General features: G+C 48.5%; 1 long non-coding RNA gene across 3 annotated transcripts in view; it reads right to left on the bottom strand.

The window, feature by feature from the left end:
- The window catches only part of LOC308182320, a 51,669-nt gene that overhangs the window by 10,259 nt on the left and 19,431 nt on the right, over positions 1-21,979 (bottom strand). The window contains exons 4-5 of one of the 3 annotated variants that reach the window (XR_013941758.1): positions 5,573-12,042; positions 5,190-5,428 (exon numbers count right to left, since the gene is read on the bottom strand). This is a non-coding gene — a long non-coding RNA (uncharacterized lncRNA). Of the gene's footprint in view, positions 1-4,445; positions 12,043-18,467; positions 18,945-21,979 lie in introns of those variants that run through there. The other 2 variants (XR_013941760.1, XR_013941761.1) reach the window with 2 other exon arrangements.

The following is a 21,979-nucleotide window of genomic DNA, read 5'->3' as shown; positions in this document are numbered from 1 at the left end:
AACCCATTTCTGCTTTTGGTCTCTGTAGCGTGCCCTGGAGTGAGTTTCACAATTAAATTAGGCATCATCTGCAAGCCCTTCCGCCATAAGGGGAGGGAGAAAGTTATCTTGAGTTTCATCTCTTGTTGGCATCACTCTGAAATCAAATCTTTGAATCTCTGCAAGGAAGTGCAAGTCATGCCTGGCCAAAGGCCTGTGGTGCCCAAGGGATTCATGAAGGAGCTACTGGGGTCCCCAGGGCCACCTGTGTGTGTAAGGTGCCACCTATCCCTGAAAAGTCCCTAGTTCTGGCCTAGTGTGGGGTCCTTCAGGACCTTCCCAGTGAACGGCACTTTCAGGCCTGATAAGCTTTCCCATCACTACCAAGTTCCTTCTCAGTCCCTTTCCACCCACTGATCTAATGGGACAGCAGATTTTATTTTCTTCCAGAGATGGAGGAACTAAAGCAATGAAGTTACATTTTTCAAAGTCATGCATACAAAGAAAAGCTTGCACATCCCTAATTAGACACAAAAAGAGAGCCAGCCCTTTGTTGAGGCTGGTATGCTCAGTCCATTTTCGTCTGGAGATGGGACAGCTCTGTCATATCACGCTGCTTATAGACTGGCCCAGATTTGACAATGTCAGCCTGGCTTCCCAAAATTTCCATCAGGCTTGTATCAAATCAAAAAATAAATCACAGGTCTCTCAAACCCTGTGCTCAGCCTCCTCAATCAGAGGTGCTTGTGTACTTGTCCAAACAACTCTGTCCTGCAAAAACAACTTCACCTGCAGATTTCCAAAGGAGACTTCTGCGCTGGCAATCCTGTATTTGATACCTTTGCTGATAGGGACCTTATCGTTATTTGGCCATAAACAGAGTTTCAGTGCTGAATATTGCTGTTCTGGTTTATCGGTGCTCTCTCCATATACCCCAAATCACGACAAGGTTCCTTTGGGCACTTTCTGGAGTAGATATCGGGAAAAGAGAAAGACTGGGAGGAAAACGAGCAGAAAGTTCCTAACAGCCAAAGTGATCAGCACACACCTCCGTTCTCCTGACGTTAAACACTGCTGACACAGGCCCTGCTCTGCACAAATCTGTAGCTTCCTTTAAATTAGCAATTCCACAGACACAGTAGGAGCTTGCATAAGAATTGTCCATAAAGAGAAGAGAGTCACAATATCAGCCTAGCATGAAACCCTGGTTTCTGCTTTTTAATTAAGATTTCAAGCTTGTGTCTCCCCTGAGGTGCTGTGGGAGGTTTTGCCAGATACAATAAGCAGCTGGGGTCCCTCTCAGCAAATTGGCTTTTCACAGGATCCTAGCTCTGCTCACGAACCCTTTAGCATCTAATTCTCTCTGGCAAATTTGGGGTACAGCATGCACAAGAAGGAAAAGCCCAGAAGTCAGGCACTGGGACCCATCCTCGCAGGCTCTGGTCCTTCTGTGACTCCCTTGTGCGAGTGAGGGCTTACAGGTGACACGTGGAGGGAAGGGGACAGGAGTTTGGGGACGTGTCAGTCCCAATATACCAGCTCTGTGATTAAACAGAAGCACAGTAACTCTTAGGATGACATTTTGAGGGTGAATACCTGTGTTTATATATTTTAAAACCCATTCTCCGCCCATGCATATTCTCTTAGTATTCTCCAAGAGTTTCTTTTTCCCCAGCTGTTCTTGCCTGGCATGCATCTCTGCAGCTGGAAAGTGAAGTCAAAGAGACACGAACAATCGAACTACCAGGCTATCTTCCAGAATCAAAGGCAGATACTGGCAGAAAATCCCAGGAGATGAGTACACAGAGTTTTTACTCCTGCTGTAGGGTTTCTACTGCCCTGCAAACACAGACAAGGCAAAGCGGTGTGACCAGATGCCGGTGGGGTGGACTTGAATAGCAGCTCACTTCTGCCTAACTGCTCCTGCTCTCCTTCCTCGCATTTCCCTGCCCAGGCCCACACTGTGATGGAGCTCCCGTGGTCCCTGGAGCACCCAAAACTCTCATCACTGCCTACAGTAAGATGAGATTAGTAGGGCCAGCTATGAGGTTCAGGCTAGGAGCAGCCCACAGCTGGCACATCCCCTGGACACGCTGCACTTGCCCCAGTCCGTTCCTCCATCACAGGCCCTTTTCCCCATCTGCAATTTCACAGCTCAACCCCGTGGATCATAAACATCTCCAAGATGAAGCAGTAGCAAAACTCTCCACAGAGAGCTGAAATAACCTCACTGAGGCAGAAATCATAACCAGAAATCCCTGCCTCCCTCCCTCTTACATCACTGCCAGTTTAGGATTCATTTAGGAGGAAACAGACACCATGGGTACCCCAGCACGGTGCTCCCCTGGCTATTGCAGCTTCAGACACATCAGGATGCACAGCTCTGTGCATCCGTCATCCCCGTTAACGCTGTCCCAAACCTTTGCTGAGAAAATTCCAGCTTACATCAAGCAGCAGCACATCCTCCCCAGCACCCCTGTCTGGCACTGTGTCCCCATAGGCAGGGCTAGATCAAACCCAGGCAAGACTTCAGAGCAGGAACTTGACTTTCATTTGCACCGGTGCAGCTGACTCACAGAGTCATCTGGGTTGGAAAAGACCTTCAGGATCACCAAGTCCAACCATCATCCACACCTACCGTGTCCCACCACTAAACCGTGTCCCTTAGTGCCACGTCCACATATCCCTTAAACACCTCCAGGCGTGGGGCATCCACCACTTCCCTATTCAGCCCATCCCAGTGCTTGAATGGGGCCACCATCGGGGACATTTTACGTGCCACCTGTAAAGTGAAGAGGGAAGAGCTGAGCACCCATTCCTGGCTGTCACATTTTAAAGAAGACACTGAGGCCAGCTGCACTGGAAGCACCTCTAAAGGTTTCACAATCACTCCCATAAAGCATGTAATGCACAATAAAAAATGGCAAGTAAGTTATCAAGGTCTGGTGAGGAGATGGAGGCTAGTGCCTTGCTTTACACACGTTCATAAAATATTAAGTGGCTTTAAACAGAGGAGGGAGAGGCCGCAGTTCAACAGGCGGCTGCTGCACGCAGGCCCAGCAAAAGGCAGGAATTGTTTAGGACCCATTAACTCCCATGGCAGTGTTAATGGTTCTGTGGCTGCTCGTTCCTCTGCCTCCACACCCTGCGAACAGCTTTATTTAGAAGCTGAGACTGGAGCCCAGCTCCGTGCATTACGCTCGCCTGGATGTAATTAGGCGTCAGCAGAGCACAGCTCCCAAGTCAGGGAGAGAGGAAATCCAGGTCAGGTCATTCCCTGCCCACAGTCACCTCCAGCCAGCCTGGAACTAAATGAATTTGGGGAATTTGAAGGGCTTTTCAAGCCTTTTCAAGTGGGACAGAGGTAAAATTTCTTTGGATGGAACGGGTTGGCTGCCCGTGATGGAGAGCTGGGGGCTTTCACCTCCACCCTGCCACGGGTGGAAGCAACATAATTCAACGAGCCTGCAGAGCACCTGCTGTCAAAAAAAGGAGTAAGGAGCAGGTGATTTGCTGGCTGCTGTGGAAAAAAAAGCTCTTCTTGAAGCTGTCGGGAGCCCGGAGCAGTGAGTCTAGCCTTGCTGCAGGGTGAGGGCCGAGCCTGGGTGATGCCGGCGGCAACAAACCCTCAGCCCAGTGCTCCCATTGAGCCAGTGGCTGGGAGACGAGAGGCAATAGAAAGTCAAATGTGATGTTTTGACATTTGCTTGTCCCAACTAAGGACAGAAAATTCAAAACACACAGGGAAAAAAATGGAAGAAATGGAATCCTGTACAGTTTCTGTTCAGAAATGTCAAAACAACTCATTTTGGTGCAGAAGGATATCAACCTGCCGCTGCCCACGCTGCCATTCAGCCTGGGCAAGCTGTGGGACAGGCACCAAGCCGGGGCTGACATCCCTGAATCATGAAGGAGAAACAGTCCCAGGGGTCCCTTAGCCACAGAGGGGGTCACAGTCATCTCCCTTGAGGCATGGCTGCAGAGCAAATACCGAGGAGAAATCCATTTTGATAAGAGCAAAATGTATTCTTTGGACTGAAAAGATTCATTTGTATTTATATATTACCTCCGTGTGTGTGCGCATGTGCTTTTTAGTGAAAAGGAATTAAGTGGCAAAAAAAAAAGAGTCCTGAATTAAGGCTCATTTCATTTTAAAAATGTTGAGAGGCAGAACGCCAGGTGTTATGCAGAGGTTTCTTTGTTCGCTGTCACAATTCAACTTGAATTTGCAAAATACTTTGACTATATCCATTCTGATTTTCCTGACAGAAATGTTCCAGGTGACAATTTTTACCCAGAAAGCTCCACTTGCGGCAACTCAGACAAAACAGTTTAACTTCAGCCCGGAGGGAAGCATTTCATTCATATTTTCCCGAAGAAAAGAAATGAACGCTTTCCAATCAAATTGGTGCTTACAGGGTCAGGGGGGATATGTTCCAGAAATCTCTATTTCTACACAGACCCAATACAACAAGGACATTTTCATGGGAAAACATCAAATTCGATGTACCCTAAAGCTTGCCATCCAATTCCCAGACTGCAGCATCTGTTTTTGACCAGCACTTCCAATGCAATGAGAGCAACTTTTTGCAGACTCCCCAGCTCCAGAAACCCAAAAGCAGCTGCCTTCAGCCTCCGGCACCCGAGCGGGGCCTCAGGAGCTGAAACCCAAGAGCTGGTACAATCCAGTGCGTGTTTCCTGATGTGGATGGGGTGATGTTAATTCCTAACAGCTGAGAGCCTGGCCCCCAGCCCTTCCCCGTGCTCCGCACCGAGAACCAGCCCGGAGCACATCTTGTGTTCTTGTGCTGCATCACATTTCCCCCATGGAAAGGATGATTTATCACCATTAAGCCGCTTTCCCCCTTCTGAATTCACCCCTCCAGAGCAGCAAATGCTTTTTTCTCCTTGAATTCTTCTGTAAGACCAGCCGTTGCCTTCCAACCTCAGCGGGCCGGATCTGCTCCAGCAGACCCCCAAACCACCCCGCGCTGTGCTGAGATGTGCTCCCATCCCACAGGAGCACAAGGATTTGCTCTGAGTGTTAGGACCCAGAACTTCTCGGGCAGGGGGCTCAGGGCTTCCTCTCACATTGCACATTTCACTTGACTTATTTTCCCTCCTTACTGAAGCTGAGATATTATTTTTTTCCTTTTCCTGCTGCTAAGATTTTTGTCCTTTGCAGCTGAAAAAGTTGAGAAAGGACTTGCCTTGTTCTTCCTCCACAAGTTTGCTTTGGTTCCTCTCAATCCCGGATGCAGCCCAGGTCTCTGGTGTGGAGGGAGGGCAGGCTCGCCTCCCCAGCTGCAGAATCCCAGCGAGGTGCTGAAGGAAATCCCTGCAGAGAGAGCTGGTGCTCACACGGCATCACCAAGTCCTTCCTGGAGATGTTCTGACTTGGCACAAATGTGCATTTTGCACTGGCAAAGTGGGAGTGCTTCCAAGCTCACTGCGTGGATAAAGGGGGTGGTAGTTAAGTGATGTAAATTAGAGCAGACCCTAAGCTGGCCTGATTACAGCAGACCTGCCACCAAAACAGTGCTGGCATTGGCATGAGGAGCCATCCAAACCCCTCTGACAGTGTTGGACTCACCTGAGCCCACCTCAGCCTTCCCAGGTCTGCGGGATTTCCTTGCACACCTGGGTGCAGAGGTGCACCAGTGGGGAACGGGGTCTCTAAGTGCTGCAAGTGCAGGAAAAGCTTGAGTGCAAAAGCAAACAGAGATGATGAAGTTGGCTTGTGCTCTTAGCACAGCCACAGAGTTCGACTCCATGGATCTCTGGGAGCCACTGGATGGGAAACCCAACTTCACAGCTGGGACTGCGTGCTGGGAGGGAACACACTGCAGGTGTGGAGCTCAGTGTCTTAACATTATTATTATTATTATTATTATTATTATTATTATCATCATGAATGCATGAACCAGAAATCCCAAGCGTACCTCCTGCAGCAAAGCACTACAAAATAACAAAGCTACAAATGGTCCTTCCAGAGAGGGTTTCCTGTTTTCCTGGCTGATGGCCCATCCCAGGATTCAGGTTGAGCCAAATCCTAAATTGTAAGAAAATCTCCGGTATTCCCCTTCTGTTTGAAGGGGAACTGCCAACGCGTCTCACAAATGGTCGTCTGAATTGAGAGGGAGAAGTTCAATTTTATGATGGGAGGCGGGCAGCCAAGTCCCATTGATCTTCAGTGAAAAGCCTTCAGTGAAAAAATCCCTCATGCCCTGTCACCAGCACGAAGAGCTGGGCTTTGCCTACGCAGCTGGTTTTGTTCTAAGGCACTCATCATCATCGGGTCTGAATTCCTATCGCAATCCTATTATTATCTCTGATTAAGCAGGGTGGAAGAGGAAATTAGGCGATTCCTATGTACTCGTGGACTAGCAGCGATGTGCCTTAAGGAGCTCTGCTTAACCCATTTGTTACCTTTCAAATAAAGCTCCCTGGGAGGGCTTTAACCACCAGCTCCCACCGCTGGACCACCGTCTCCCCCTCCTGAACTCCATTAGGCTCAGGCACATCACCAGCGGGGCAGGGCAATGACTCACTTTCAGTATTTAAGGCCAGCCCAATAAATCCCTAAATGACTTTCTAACGGAGCAGTAAACTCCTCAGAACATAATCAATGCACATTAAAAAAGCACTGGGAAGACAAGAAGTTCTTGGGGGGTGGGGAGGTTAAAACCCATACCATGAATCTTTCTCATGTTGTTTTATCGGGCAGGAACCTCCTGCTCCCTTTATTACATTTGACATATATAGATGGGAAATATTTTCTAAAGCCATTTATAGCCTAGCCCGGGTTTCCCAAAGAAGCCTACTGGAGCAGAAAGGTCTCGGACTGATTTTTCCAAGGCAATGCCTCAAGATTATGTGCATACCAAGAGGGATTTTTACAAATGTCAGAGAATCACAGCATAGGTTGGGGGTAGAAGGGACCTCCGGAGCTCTCCAGTCTGACCTCCTTCTCAGAGGAACTGCAGGCAGCTTCAGATTAGCTCAGGGCCTCATCCAGCCAACTTCTGAATATCTCTGGGATGGTGGCTCCACCGCTTCTCCTGGGGCTGCACAACCTTGCAGGGAAGATGCTTTGGTGCCACGCAGCTTTAGGGGCCTCATCACTGCAAGGGCACTCAAAGGATGCCTGTTCCCCTAGTGAGGGCTGGTGTTTAGCCCTCTCCGTCTCCCGGGGCTCGACACACCAGAAGACGTGTCGTCGCATGACAGCCTAGGCAAGAAGGTACTTGAGAGACCTGCTTGCGTTTTTCTATCTGTCAGCAGAATTAGTCGCTTCAAAATTCAATGTACGAGCTTTACACCTCAAGGGGAATATAAGCCCTTCTCTCAAAGCTAGAGTTTCAGCCACCCTGACTCAGGCACAAGAGAGCTAAGCACTTAAAGTTAGACACCTCGATAATCCTTATGCAGAAATATATATATATATATATATATATTATCTCATGCTACAGTCAGCCTTAAGGTAAACACTGGGCTGTGGTAACAAGCTCAGACTTGAACATATATCAGTGTTCCAAGGCAGGGCAGACAAACCCTGCCCCTGGACCACCATCAGGCCCTGAGCTCCAGCCAGAATCTCCCAGTCATCTCATTACCATCATCGTTACGGGATCCAGAGGTCCTATCGTGCTCAGTGCCCTATTGTGCTAGGAGCTGCATACAGACACGGACCCAAAAAGGACTGCCATAAAAGAAAAGACAAGACAGATGGAGGCACAGATTTATGGAAAGTCACACAGCAGGTCAGAGGCAGTGTTGAAATAAGAGCACGGGCAAGTAGCGGGTCTTAGATTCCCAAATGAATACTTTTGTTTTGGCACTAAGGCACCAACCATACGCTTCATATTGTTCTAGTTCAGATGCTCTGGCCACCTTGAAACCCAAGCCCAGAAAGCTGCAAACCCCATTTCAGAAATAGCTGGTACAGAGCCATCATGCCTGAAAAGAGCCACGAGCCCAAACTGCTGGCTGCTTCTCCCAGAATCCACAATTCATTAGCGTCCTCGGTTTTCAGATTCCCATGACAATTTTCTCTGAAGCTGGGCACCATCTCCAACTCCCACAGCTTTCCCTGGGCTCTGACTCACTCTAACCTTTTCCCAAACCCTCCTTCCTTTGAGAAATCAAGACAAGCTGCTGTTGAATCATTCCTTACAAGAGCAGATAGCATTACTGATAGAGGTCATTAATTATTACATCAGCAATCATGCTAAATACGGTTTGTGTTCATTATTACAGTGCTATATTTATGTTAATTTAACACTTATAAATAGTATTAATAGTAATTGCATCAACAATAATACCACAGTTGTGAAATGTTTGTATAGCATCCGTCTGCTCGGAGATGCTCTGTGACAGATAACGCTGCCGCCATCTGGCATTGCTGGGTGTGTTTGGCTTGTGCTTATCAGCACGGCAAATCAGGCAGCCGTTTCCATCCCAGGAGCTCCCACTGGTTCTGACATGCCAGCAGCCATAAATCACCTCTAAACGGCTCCTGGAGAGGAAGATGGGAAGCCACAGGCAAAAGTTGGGAGCACCAAAATGGAAAGCAAGAGAGCTTCTTACTGCGGCACGCAAAGAGGCCCAGAGAGGGGAGTCTGCAAAACCACGGAGAAAGAGGAGTTACTGCAAACACACAGCCCCTTTCAGAGCACCTAACATTTTCGTTTCAATTGATTTTAACAGTAGGACTTGAGTGGTCTTTGCTTTGAAAGGAATTCCTTTTTTCCTGGGCCCATGGTTACCAAACTAAGGAGGTCCCCGCATGGCAAACAGCACCCCGCTGGAAGCTGTTATCAAGGCTGTATTTAATGCCTGGAAAACACCCTGTAAGTCACCTGCTTCTGAGCAGGTCACCCTCCCCATACACATCTTTCTATCAGTCTCTCTGAAACAAAAATGCACAGAGGGCAGGAGGAGAAGTGTGAAGGGGGTTCATTCCTTCTTCAACCAGTACCAGGTTTGACTCCAGATCCTGCATCTCTGCCAGAATCCACGTGCCCAAAATGGAGAAGTGATAAATTGGTAGCAAGCGTGGCTGCTTATGGGTGCCTGCACATGAGTATGCCAAGTGCACAGTGGAAATAGATAAAACTACTCAGAGATTGGATCTTGTTCAGTGTCGCCCTTTTTTCTTCATACCTGGCACCAAAGCAAGGTCCTGAAGACAAAAGGAAGAGCTGTTAGTCCATGGTCTCCCATCAAGGGAAACTGGTTCTTGTCCCACAGGAAGAAACTGTTGGAAAAAGCTGAAATTGCAGCAGCAGCATCCTGGCTGGGGACTTTTGGTCTTGACCACCATGAACAGGATTTCAGTCCCGGTCTTTCCCAGGAGATCTCTCAACAGAGTGAGTCTGAAAAACACAGCTCTTAGGGAACGCTGCACCAAAAGCTGAATGTTGACTCCTGCCTCTCATCTACTCCCCAACACCACTGAAGAAAGCTCTCTTTCAGTGCTTCTGCTTGTGCCATGGTTGTGCAGAGCTGCAGGAAAGTGAAGAGGGACTTGCAGAGAAGCTTCCTGGGCAGATCCAGGCTCCTCAGGCAGGATGTCCTGCCGGGACAAGCGGCCAAACTGGCCCCCAAGCTTTGGGATCTCTGTACTGGCTTGCAAGGAGCCCTGAAAATCTTTGATTTCCTTCCAACGTTGAGATCCCCAAGCAATGCATTGACTCCATGCATGTCTTTTCCTAGCTAGAAAGCAGGGACGATGCTGTTTGCTGGCCATTACAGAGCCCTCTATTATACATGGGCAAGTCACTCAAACAGCACTGCAATTTGGGAAGATTCACTTCTGCTTGCTGTAGCCAAGGCAACCTAAAAAGGCCTGATTGCTGGAAAGGTCCCAGCCCCTGGCAGCTGGAGGCACGCTTCCAAGCAAGCTGGGCACCCATTTTTGATAATCTCGACCTACAAAGACCAACACCGCAGCAAATCCCAAGCAGAGCTTTTGTGCCGTGCCGAAGGAGATGGTCTCTGCATCAGGAGCTCTGTGGGATTTGCCCACAAAGAAATCTAAAGCAGAGCAGTTAAATTCCAACATAGACAATGAGCTTCCTCAGTGAAAATAGCTGAAATAAGCACTAAATTGAAAGTTTATGTTTATAAACCTCACATGAACAAATCCTTTTATACCTTCTTTGTTTTTTTTATGATAATTTTCTGGGGCTTCTGGAATCTCTGTTTTGAGTCAAAGATTAAAAAAAAAGAGCCTTCCTTTTCTTGTTAGAAGTGGCATTTCAAGATTAAAGCATTCATTCCAAGACAAATATCTTTCAAATGTTCCCATCAAACAAGGGAAAAGATTCAGAAAATCTGGCATTTTTCTCTACAGAAAAGAACACTTTTGACCAAATCATCTTTTTCCGATGGAAACGGACTTCTTGTGAAAGTACACCTCATTCTCTCATCCATGTTGCTAAATGCAGCATGATCAGAAAAAGCAGCAAGCCATGGCTCTTCCCCACTCACTGCACACACAAAGGCTCTCCAGCTAAACTCAGGTGAAATAATGACACACGTAAAGAAAGAAAAAAAGTTTCAAATAAACTCTCCTTTTTCGCTCCTCCCAGCTCAATTGCAAGCTCTTCAAAGTTTCTCCTCTCATTGAGTTGAGTCATTAGTCTTCAGATAAGTGATGCTTGAGCCTTTGATTAAAATTACTGGGGAGCGTCTCTGCATGATTAAAGAGAGATAACACAATAAAAGGAAGAGGACTTTACACCATTATTATGGCAAATAAGTGCAATTCCCAACCTGAGAGCTGCATCAACTTGTCTAATGTAATAAACGCTTCCCCTGTTGGAAACGTGTCAAATTAGACTTCAAGATGTCAGCCTTCGGTTTTCAAAGGCCTTGAAGCTTTACGGGGCGCTGCGTGACTGCAAGCCTAATATGACGGAGAGTGAGGAGGTGACGCTGCCCCATAGAGCAGGGCACCAAGGGAGCAGAACGTGCTTGTTAGTGGCTGGCGGGCACCAGCCCAACCTCTGCTACGTCAGAAAGGTGCAAAAATATATTTTTCACAGGCAGGCAGATGCGGGATGCCAGCAAAAGGCATCTGGAGAGGGGTCAAGGGGTGGATGTGGGATCGAGGAGAGGCTGGTTTGGGCTGCTCCCACCCACCGGTCTGCCCAGGGAGAGCCACCAGCTCCAGGATCCTCGCAGTGAGCCTCTTTGGTGTCTTGGTCTCACAGCAGGGGACACACCAGAATAGCTCTTTTGTCTAGAGAAAAAGCGTCATTTCCGATTGTATCCAAACAAGAATAGTTTAGTAGATGAAAAAAAAATAGCCCTGAGTGAATTAAAGAAAAAAAAAGTCTTTTTCAGTCCAAAGAGAACATCTACACAGGAAGTTATTTCAGAATAACTATGCCATCTGATTCCCTGCTGTAGACAAGCCACCGGTCTCTGCTCTCCTAGCAGAAAGGATCAATCCCTCCCCAGGCACGACGTGGGGCTACATTCTCCAACTATAGGTGTGAAGATAATGCTGGTAGCTTGAAGAAGTGTGGACAGATAGCTCACAGATGCATCCTATTCGTGGCTTAAAATACACTAGTTTATCATGCAAATGATATGTCAACAGAATAGCTGCATTTGGCAATATTTCCCAAAGTAAATTAAGCAGTTAAACATGCCATGTGTAATATTAAAGAGGTTATGTGTTACATATAATAAGCAGATGAAGCCAAGTTGACAGGAAGCCAGGTTTCCGCAGAAAGCTGAAATTCATCTCAGAGGAACCAAGGTGTGTACCTCTTCCTACTGGAGCGGCGCAGAGGGGATGAGGTTTAGGATAAACGGGGCTGTGCTTGTGCCAATGCCCCATGAGGCAATGCAGCCTGAGCTGGAACCCCACAGAGGCGTTATCCGTAAGATGGATGGTCCAGTCTGAGCCTCCCGGTCAGCATTTCAAGAGCCGGTGCACGCCGAGGTCTTGCACTCTGTATTTTTCACAGCTTGAGCTCCGTGCGTCTGGGAACCATTTGCAAGGGTAAAAATAATGCATGATCCAATCTTCTCAAGGCTTTTCACTTCCTGGAGGGTGGAAATACCAAGCACGGAAAGAAAGAAAGAGAAAAAAAAAAAGCTCTTGGATTATTTCAGCTCCACAAATTGCTCCCCGAGGCAAGTAAATGTTGTAAAAAACGTACACAAATATTCAGATTCAAGTTTAACCAAATACCAGGACATTTGGATTTATTCAAGTGTCAGCAGCCCCCAAGCTTTCTTAGCTATTTCAGGCTCCCTTACATCATCAGCAAATGTTTTCTGTTTCACAGAAACTCAAAGTCAATCCTGGGGGCTCCCAGGGCCCAAAAGAAAGAAATGAAAACGTTCCCCACCTGCCCCATGAACCAGCTCTTTAAACCCCAACCCTCGCGCTGAGCTCCAAAGTGAAAACTGCTCCCGTGATTTATGGAGAATCAAAGCTAAACCCCTATTTGTTTGCAGATGTGATGCTTGGCTTCAGGGTGTTTTTTTAAAGGAAAGCAATGAAGAAAGACATGGAGATGAGGTCCAGTGCCCCCAATACCAGACAGCAGCCCAGACCTGCTCTTCTCCAGCACCTCCAGCTTCTCCCAGGTCCCCTAACCCATCTGGCACCCGGTGTCTCCATGGGCACCTTAGTTTGGAGGGAAGGCTCTTTATCTCACTTATGTTTCAAATTTCAAGACCGACGTGAGCCTTAGGCTAGTATTTTTCACACATCCTAAAACATCATCCCTGCCCCCTGCACATGCGTGCACACATTCCTTATGGTCTGCTTCCCCTCAGGGCCTCACAAGCCTGAAGAGATGATAAAATTTCTGTAAAATAGGTGTTTCTGAGGCATTTTCTAACAGTTCATGACCCTGTTTAAACCCCCACTGAGGAACACAGTAAGTTATGCATTGCATAAGTCAGAAAAAAAAAAAAAAAAGGATGTTTTGGAGTTTATTGCTTCCAAAACATCCGATTGATGAGAAATCCAGCACGACCAGCAGCTCATTTCCTTTGCTGTCTAAAACCACCACCCTGTTTCTGGTTGGGCTGTCCTGGCCAAGGCATGCAGCCGCTGATGCTCGTGCAGCTTCTGCCTGTCCTGCTGTGAAGCTCTCTGACGCGACCGTTTCGCCTCCCTGCAGGTGTAATGGTGCCATCAGCCAGCTATTACCGACTCTGTGCTAAATTAAGCAGATCACACTCCTTGATTTGCTCTCTGAGAGGTGTGATTCTCTTTTCATTAGTCTTTTTCTGGCTCTTCTTTGAATCCCCTCCAATATCCCCACACCCTTTTTGAACTGCAGATGCTGTGCCAAATACGGAGGTATCACAACCTTCCCACGCAAAACTGGCCACAGAAGTTGTCTGATGGCCTCTTGTCTCCATGGGGCTTTCCTGAGTCATCAGTTACCCCATCCTCCACCTTTCTTAGGACTAGAAGGGGACCCCACATACCTAACTCCTAGATGGCCTGGGTTAAGTATGATGAATGGTCTGACATTTGACCGTACCGAAATACTGTGTTTACTTGACCCAGGGCTGCCAAGCAAGCCCGAGGCTCTACATCATTAACCGGAGCTCTGCAAGGGTCTTTGTGCCTCTTTCAACGTTTATCAAAGAGGATTTAATGGCGGCTTCTTTTTCTCCCCTGAATCATTGCTAGAGACGCTGAATGGGGTAGGGTCAAGGTCAGCCATTTAAGGTCTCCACGAGAAACAAAGATGTTTGATGTGGATTCTCCTTTTAGGACTCCATTTAGAAACCAGTTAAAAACCCCAGCCATCTAACGTGCACCATGTTGATGTTGGATGGCTCCTCTTTATCCATTAGCATGTCCTGTGTTACAAAGCCAAAAGCTTTTTAGAAGTTTGACCAACTTAGGAATAGCATAGTAGGTGACAGCTGGCCTCCCTTAGATGGATGGGCTTTGAGGGCAGAAAGGATTACTATGACCAGGGTCCAACCTCCTGAGTGACACAGGCTATAAAATTTCATCCATTAGGCTCCTTTGAAAATCCCAACTATAAATCTTTCTGATCCAATCCTTTCCCTACACAACTCCCCTGGAAGCACCAAGGCTGCTCAGAAAGCTCAATAGGATGGATGGTGGTGGGGTCGGGATGGCAGGGTCCGGCTCTGGCCATACTCAGACCTCTCCTACCAGTGTTGACCTAGCAGAAAACTTCCTAGAGCATTCATAGTTTCCACACTGCTAATTTTAGGCCTTTGCTTTCCAACACCCACAGACTTGGAGACACAGCCTGCTGCCTTGCTGCAGCTTAAATGCTTTCTAATGGCCTCAACCCAGAGATTTACACTGAGCCAACTCACTTTGAAACCCTTCCATAAAAACGCCTTCTGCAAACAGATTTGTTTCATTATCATCGGGCCCGAAAGTGCCTGAAGTAACAAACAACTTCAAACTCCTTCAAATTTACTGTGGCACTAGGTTTGCACTTCATTTAAATGCCATGTACCTGGGTGCACGTCCTGGGGGGGGACAAGGAAGGAAAGGAGGGATGGAGAGCCCCAGTGCAATGTATCAGTGATTATGGAGCAATAAATATTGGATGGAGGATCTATGATAACATCTATTACAGCTTTATGAAATATTGATAGCATCTGAATACATATTGCCTCCTGAACAGCTCGTTCCGGAGATGTTTAATGAAAGACATCTGTCGTTTTATCCTTGAATCTACATGCAGGCAGAATATAGTCTCCATCTCCACTGTAATCTCCATAAGGGTTTCCAGATCTGCAAGGATAAGGCACGAAATACTCAGGCTCACCTATCTGGAGGGGTGGAGGGAAGAGAGATGGAGTCTGCTTTATGCACACTCAGTCTCCCATTTGGGGAAAGAATTAACTCTGTGCCCCTCTAAAATCAATCCCTTCACAAACAGCTGGCTTTAACAGGACCTATAAAAGGCTGCGTAGGCTGCCATGGCAAAACAGCTGGAGAGAACGGGGCTCCCAGGGAAGCCAGCTCACCCTTCAGGCACTTATCCCTTGCTGTGAGCGTAACCCTGTGCACAGCACCCTCCCCTGCATGAGCCAAACACGCCGATCCCTGACATAATCCCAAATAAAGGACACGTGGTGTTATTTCTCACCTTGTAAGGTCTCTCCAGGCATGCCTGTGCGTGCATGCACACAAACCCTCCACACGATTACTTCAGTCTTTACCCCACTGAATTCACTTCCCTTCTAACACCGATCCCACCCTGCTCAGGTTCTCCTGGCATGGGAAATCGAAGCACAAGATCTCCCCACGCACCTTTTGCCAGCGGAGCTGTAATCTCCCTCACACACGAAACCCAGGTGCCCCGTCACACGCAGCTGTCTGCAGGTGCAGCTCTTGGCTCGTTTGCACTGCTCTGTCCCCATTCCAGCCTCGTCAAGATCAACCTTCACCTTCAGGGTCCATTTGCTCTCTTTGTGGATGGGAACGCACATTTCTGGTGTTCCTGTCCCAAGCCACAGCCCCAGGTGAAGGGACAAACCTTGCAGGCTTACCCCAGCAGCTCTTCTCCCACCCAAACCTGAGGCCAATCCTTCAGTGACACAACAAAAGCGTTCCGGAAAGCAGGCGTCGTGCGGTTTTGTTCCCAAATTCTAAATATTCACACCTGGCTACTGCTAAATAGGACAGAGCAAATGGGGGCAACAGCCAACAGCTTTTCCTCTTCCCTGGGCAGAGCTGACTCCAGCCCACTTAACCCCAGGTTGTGACTGCAGGGCTCCTCCACGGACCTGCCTCTCATCCTGGTGCTGCTCCCACACACTTACCTTTCCCCTTAGGTCTTAACTAGAAAGGATGAACTTCGCCAGCCCAGGGACTGACAAATTGAGCTGCCTCAATTGCCTACCAAAGGACAAGAATTTTAATGTACCCTTATTTCCCAGCCTCCATTTCCCCCGTGCGCGCAGGATCCTTCTGCTAAACACAGGGCATTCAGGAAAACATCAAAAGAGAAATCAGAAATGACTGTGATACCTCAGACATATTTTCTGCAACACCTCATCAGATCAATAGCTGCTTATAAGCAACACTTCCCTGGGAACATTTTCGCCTTCCGTGAACTGTCTGATCCACCCAGCAACAGCCACAGAGGAGTAATACAGCACCGCTCCCACCGTTTGTTACCACGTAGGAGAGGCTGCTGTATTCACAAAAACAACACGTGGCTCTCCCCTGCTCACTGAATTAATGATGGGTGCGATTGTGTCTCTCTCCACTCACTCAGCAGGAGGAATCCCGGCACCAGAGCCACCTCTGCTCTTCGTGCAGGGAAGCGTCTCCTCCGCAGCCTGGTCCGAGGAAAAGCACAGAGCACTAGATCCTAGCTGGAAGGCACAAGGTTCATGGGCATCCCGTGGCTTTGCTTCCTCTAATCCCCCAGCCAGAATACTTAAGGGCCTAGGAACAAAGCCTTATTGTCCCTTATGCCTTTCCTATATTCCTTTATATGGGGCGTGAGGCAGGAGGAACACCTCGCTCCATGCTAGTGCAGAGACCAACCTGGAGAAGATCTTAAGAAAGGCGTGCAGTTACAAATGTAGTGAAGGTGATAGGTGATGATCTGCTTTTGCTTTTATTTTTTAGTCTCATTTCTTAGTCTAAAATGTATCTTCAGTGGAAACTCAGCTTTATAAGCTTAGTTTCTTAAGAATTTAGCTTGGTTTTAGCACTGTTATTTTATGAAAATGTCAGATCTTGTCTCTTCCCGTAAATTATGCCGCTTTCTAGTCGAGGTTTTAAACCAATTTAGCAAACGCCCTGAAAGCCCTTGCTGTGGACTACTCTTACTGTGATAACCTAAATGGGGTATTAAACAGCATGTTCAGCCAAATCCATGGGGATTTAAATCACACAGGAATGAAACAAGCACGTGCTCCCCACCATTCCTCCTCTGCCTTGATGAATTCCCAGGCCCCAAGGTTGGAGCAAAGCTCACCAGGGCTCTCTTCTCACCCATCTCCTAGCTCCTAGCAGGGTCAGAAGCACAAAGACAACCACAGGCACATCCCTGACATGCATCGCTGGTTGGAGCCACCCTTTCCTCTTCCCAAAGGGTCCAGTCCCTAGGCTCAATTCATCTCTGCCCGACCTGAGCACACAAACCAGAGAGAGCAGCAGCAAACAAGCCTTCATCCTTTCCCACCCACCTTCCTTCACAGCAGCATATTTCTTCTACCTCCCTCCGTCAACCCCTTTCAATGGCATCTCCCTTCCTGCTGCCAAATGGATGCTTAAGAGCACGGAGACAGTAAAACATTGCTCTAATGTCCCTTGCTGATGCATAGTCTCCTCCCATTATTGGTATAGCAGCATCAGGTTATACGCCGTTAATAGCCTTTCCACTTGTTTATAGCCTCGCTGGCATCGTTCCTGGATTTAGCACCGCTGCTTGCCTTTCCTTTGCTGCTTCGGGGGCAACCTCCCCTCCAGCAGCAGGGCTCACATGTCACGCGTGCGATGTGCAATGCAACGCGCGGGAGCTGGTGGGGTGCACTGCCAGCAACCAGCACATCAAAAGCACATTACAGCAAAGCCGGCGAACTCATCTTGGACTGGGTAGGGGTTTGGGAGGAGATTTTTTTTTTTTTTGTGAAGCAAGTGAATAATTCATAGGCAAACCATTGACATGATAAATCCCTCCGTTTCTTTTCTTTTGTGAATTGGTCCGAACAACTTTCCAATTCCTTCCCTCTGCATTTTCATTATCCGGAATTATTCACTAAACAATTGCTTGGAATAATTCTGGGGAAGAGAGTCCCTGCTGGGGACATCCGTGATGACGTCAGTGGAACCAGCACCAGCGGGAGCCGTGGTTTGGAGGCGACCAGCCAGCAGCGAGCCTTTGATCACCAGGGTTTGGTCTCCAGCTCCGGAGCCATGGGCTCAGCTGTGGCAAAGTGCTGAGGCCGGACAATCGTCATTTTCTCTCCCATTAGATGAGCAGAGTTCCGCAAATCAGGTTTGCGCTGCGAATACTCATGTTTACAAATTAGCAGGAGCTGCAATTGCTGAGATGCAGTGCTAGATCGCATCTGCACTTCCAGCAGCCCTTCTGCCAGTGTGCCTCATCTCCAGCCCTGCAGGACGAGCAGTACAAAGTGCAGCCTCTCCATTTCCATTTCAACTGCTGCAAACGAGCCCTGCCCTTCGCAGGAACACTCCTGACAGTGCGCACAGGCACCGAATCCACCGCTGGGCTCCCCAGCACCGCTCGCTGCCTTTGATATTCATGGGAGGTGAAAGAAAACAACTGACAGTTTGCTTTTTAATTTCATGGGAAATTTTGGAAGTGGTTTTCGCTCGGTTCTGCACTTCATTTATTCATTTACAGACTGACCCAAACCCCATATGAACAACAGAACGTCTTCAGCACACCGCAGCTCTGACTCAAAGTCCTTGATATTTATCTGCCTGCAGCTTCCAATAAGTTAAACCCGGCTGACCTAAAATACCAAATTCTGAGGAAGCTCGCCAGCTGATGACTCCCGCTATCTGACAGGAATTGTCTGGGGTGTATTTTCTGTGTATTTTATTGTAGATGAGACACCTGACACTATGAGATCATGAGCAATTTCCAGCTCTCTCCAAATCACCCGTATGGTTCCAGTCCCGAGCCCCACAACATAATCAGTTGTGCTGGAAAACTTTCTGTGCTGATTGTTGGTAATTTGCCACTCGTAACTCAGAGGGAGAGAATTGCTGGCAGTTCTCCCCTTCATCTTCTCAGAAAAATCAACCTGTGCTGTGCAGGCCAAGCAGACTGTAAAACCCCACAAATCTGGGGGGCTGACTCTCCAGTTATTGAAATGTTTCAGGCTAATGGCAAAATATTAATGTCATAGCAGAATTTCCATCTCTGTCGTGGTCAGGATGTTAACGTCTTTGGTCATTTCTCCATTTCGGCATCTGCTTTCCCCGCATCACATCCCTGCATTTGGATTTAGATTAATTCATGTCACCGTCCTAGACATACATGTTTGCAGAGTTGACAAACTAATTTTCCACAAGTGCCAATGCTTCATAAATGCAATCTGATTTCTGCAAAAATCAGGATCTTTCCTTGCTGCTAAAGCCCTCTAGTCAAATGTGCACGGACTCAAATTTCACACCAAGGAAACACAACTGCAGACGGGCAAGCTTTACTTCTGTGGTGCCTGAAATAATTGCCCAAACAAGCTGGAAAAAACTCCTTGTACAGTGAAATCTTCGGGCACTTTCCTCTTTAAATTGCTCCTCCGGTGCACTGCTCCCTCCTGCCCGCCTTGCAGCAGGGCTGTGCCTGTGTGGGCTGACAGCCCACAGCCTCTCCCCCTTAGGTGCAAGGGTTCCTCATACACCTTGCCAAAAGCAAGCACCCTGCAAGGGACGCCATGCCTTCAGCCCCTGCAGCTGATGCAAGCCTGCTCAGCCTGTATTTTAGCGAAGGATCAGGATGCATCCATGGGCTTGTCATTACAATCTTGTTCTCCTTAAGAGGTGCATCCCTGAGCTGCAGAATGACACATCTCATGGATGGGGCAGCTTTCCCTGCCTTTCCAGGTGTCCTGCAAAATCCCAAATCCCATCCAAGTCCTTCAGCCATGCTATTTACCATCAAACACTATCCAGGCCCTTATGGTCTGGCCAAACAAATGCAAATCTCAAAGACAGAAAGAAAGAAAAAGTGAAACCCAGGCTACCATGCTTAGTCCTAGACAGCACAGCCATGCTCCTCGCATTGACACGGGCTGCCCTCCCACAGAGCTGCGGCATCACCCGGGATCAAAGTGCTGCCTGCAAAAATGCAGGTGGCTGATGCAAAAGTTGTTATTCCCCATTTCGTTAGGATTTTTTGCAATTAAATTAATGGATATGCCCTGACATCTCCATTTTCCCAGTGCCTTCATACAGCTGCTTCTCCTTCCAAATGTTCAGGACACAATAGCACAAATACCCGTTTTACAGACAGGAACACTTCGGGATGAAGAGATAAAGCCCAGATCTCAACATCTAAACCCCTGCTGACATCAAAGATGGTTAAAGCCCTTTCAGACCATCAGGACTCATGCTGTGCTGCTGCACGGGCACCTCGCTAGAAGCCACCACCCATGGTGACGGGGTGCTGAGGGCCAGCTTTTGGAGGTGCTGGGCTCAGCCTGGCCACAGACCTTGCTGCTGAAACCAAGGCGATATCTCAGCATGAGACTGCAGTGCACGGTGCAGATGGGCCCTAAAATAAATCTCATGGTGATGTCCCTGCCCATTCCCTGGACCTCTGCACCTTTCCATGCCAACACAAGCAACATCCCCACCACAGCCACACATCCCATGCTGTGGTACAGCCCTTCTGCAATGGGAAAGCAGGAAAAACAGCTCTCACCCTCTCAGCTGGGCCTGAGAAGACAAATCATCCTGGCTTGGGGCAGGAGATACTCATAAGTCTCCTGGCCTTGCTTGACGTGGTTGCAAATCCTGGTGTCAGCTGGCCCTGGACTCCCTGCAGCAGGGAGGGATGGTCTCCATCTGTATTCCAGGCATGCAGCAAGCAGGCAGAGAGGATGCAGGTAGCAACAAACCTTGCTCGGAGGAGGAGGGCGGCTCTTTGCAGGATCTCTGCTGTGCCACAAGCTCTGCTCTTACAGAGCCTTTTGTCTCTGTCCCCAGCCACCCCGTGCCAGCTCTGTGTCCCATCCCAGACCCGCAACTGGGGGCCCTGGAGTTACTCCATGGCCTTTCACACTACAAAGCAGCTCCAGTTCTTTTAATTAGCTAGAGAACATAGATGAGCACAGCACATACCCCAGCCCCTCCTGCAGAGCCCACAATAAAGCATTGCACACCTCCAGGATCACTGGCCATAGATGAAAAGCCAATTTGGTACCCGGGCTACTGGCAGCTGGCTACACAGGGAGCCTCATGGGTTGGGATGAGCAGCGAGCACCTTCTGAGCCCAGCCAGCCCTCCTACCAGCTCTGGGGCACTAAAAACCCCGCTCTCTGCTCACCCAGATCACAGAAAACCCCACTGTTGCCTGCAGAGACCATGGAAAATCCTTCCCTTAGGAGTAAAACCTGTGTCCTGGCACCACCAGCATCTCTCCATCCCTCCCTCCCTCCCTCCCTCCCCACACTCCTGGTCCTTGCTCCCAGCACCCAGTCCCAACCACCCATCCATCCTTCCCCCTCGCACTCTCCTCTATCCATTTCTTCAGTCCTTTTCCACTTTGCCTCCTCATATTTTAAAATAGAAATTCAGCTCATCTCATTCACCCTGCAGGAGTCCCTCTGTCCCCATCAGGACTGAAGCAACCCACTGTGTGCCCAGGAAGCACCCACCAGCTCGCCCTGCACCACGGGGAGCAGCAGGGACAGAAAGGGCTTTGGTGGAGGGGGACCAAGCCTAGGACCTGGAGACAAATCCTTCCAGAGATACCAAAGAGCCCTTGCTTAGGACCATTCTCCAGCTGCTCAGGGCAAAAATATATTATTATGAATTGCTGGGTTTCAGCTTGGGCTTAGTCCTCCCTTTTTTGTTGGTGTTACTGAATTCAAAGTGATGGGTGCTGCAGAGAAGCAGAGTGCACCAGGATGGAGTCAGTGACCCACGGAGCACGTGATATTAATACATACAAATTCTAGTTATTACTGACCCCCAGATTAAGACAAAGTCCCTATCCGTTTACTGAGTCCAGTTCATACTGCTCCAGAACACCAAGCTGAGCCCCGGTTTAGATTTTCCCAGTAAATATCAGCCCAGCCCCAGTGCTGGCACCGAGGAGAGCTCGGTCTGCCCAGGCAGGGCTTTTCCCTGAGCTGATGCAGGGACTTGGTACAATTGGCACTCAGCTAACACAGTGCAGCATCTTTGGTTTCGGGACACTGTCCTTCAAAGAGGCTGAAGCAACAAGGCAGATCAGATAGGACCAGGACCTGTAACAGCCCCGACTGCTCCCCACCATCCTCTGAAACCGGGACCACTAATTGC

This window comes from Anser brachyrhynchus (genome assembly GCF_964034855.1).
Source record: "Anser brachyrhynchus genome assembly, chromosome: 24".
NCBI lineage: Eukaryota > Metazoa > Chordata > Aves > Anseriformes > Anatidae > Anser > Anser brachyrhynchus.
Note: the sequence above shows the minus strand (reverse complement) of the source record. Positions and strands in the feature narration are given on the sequence as shown.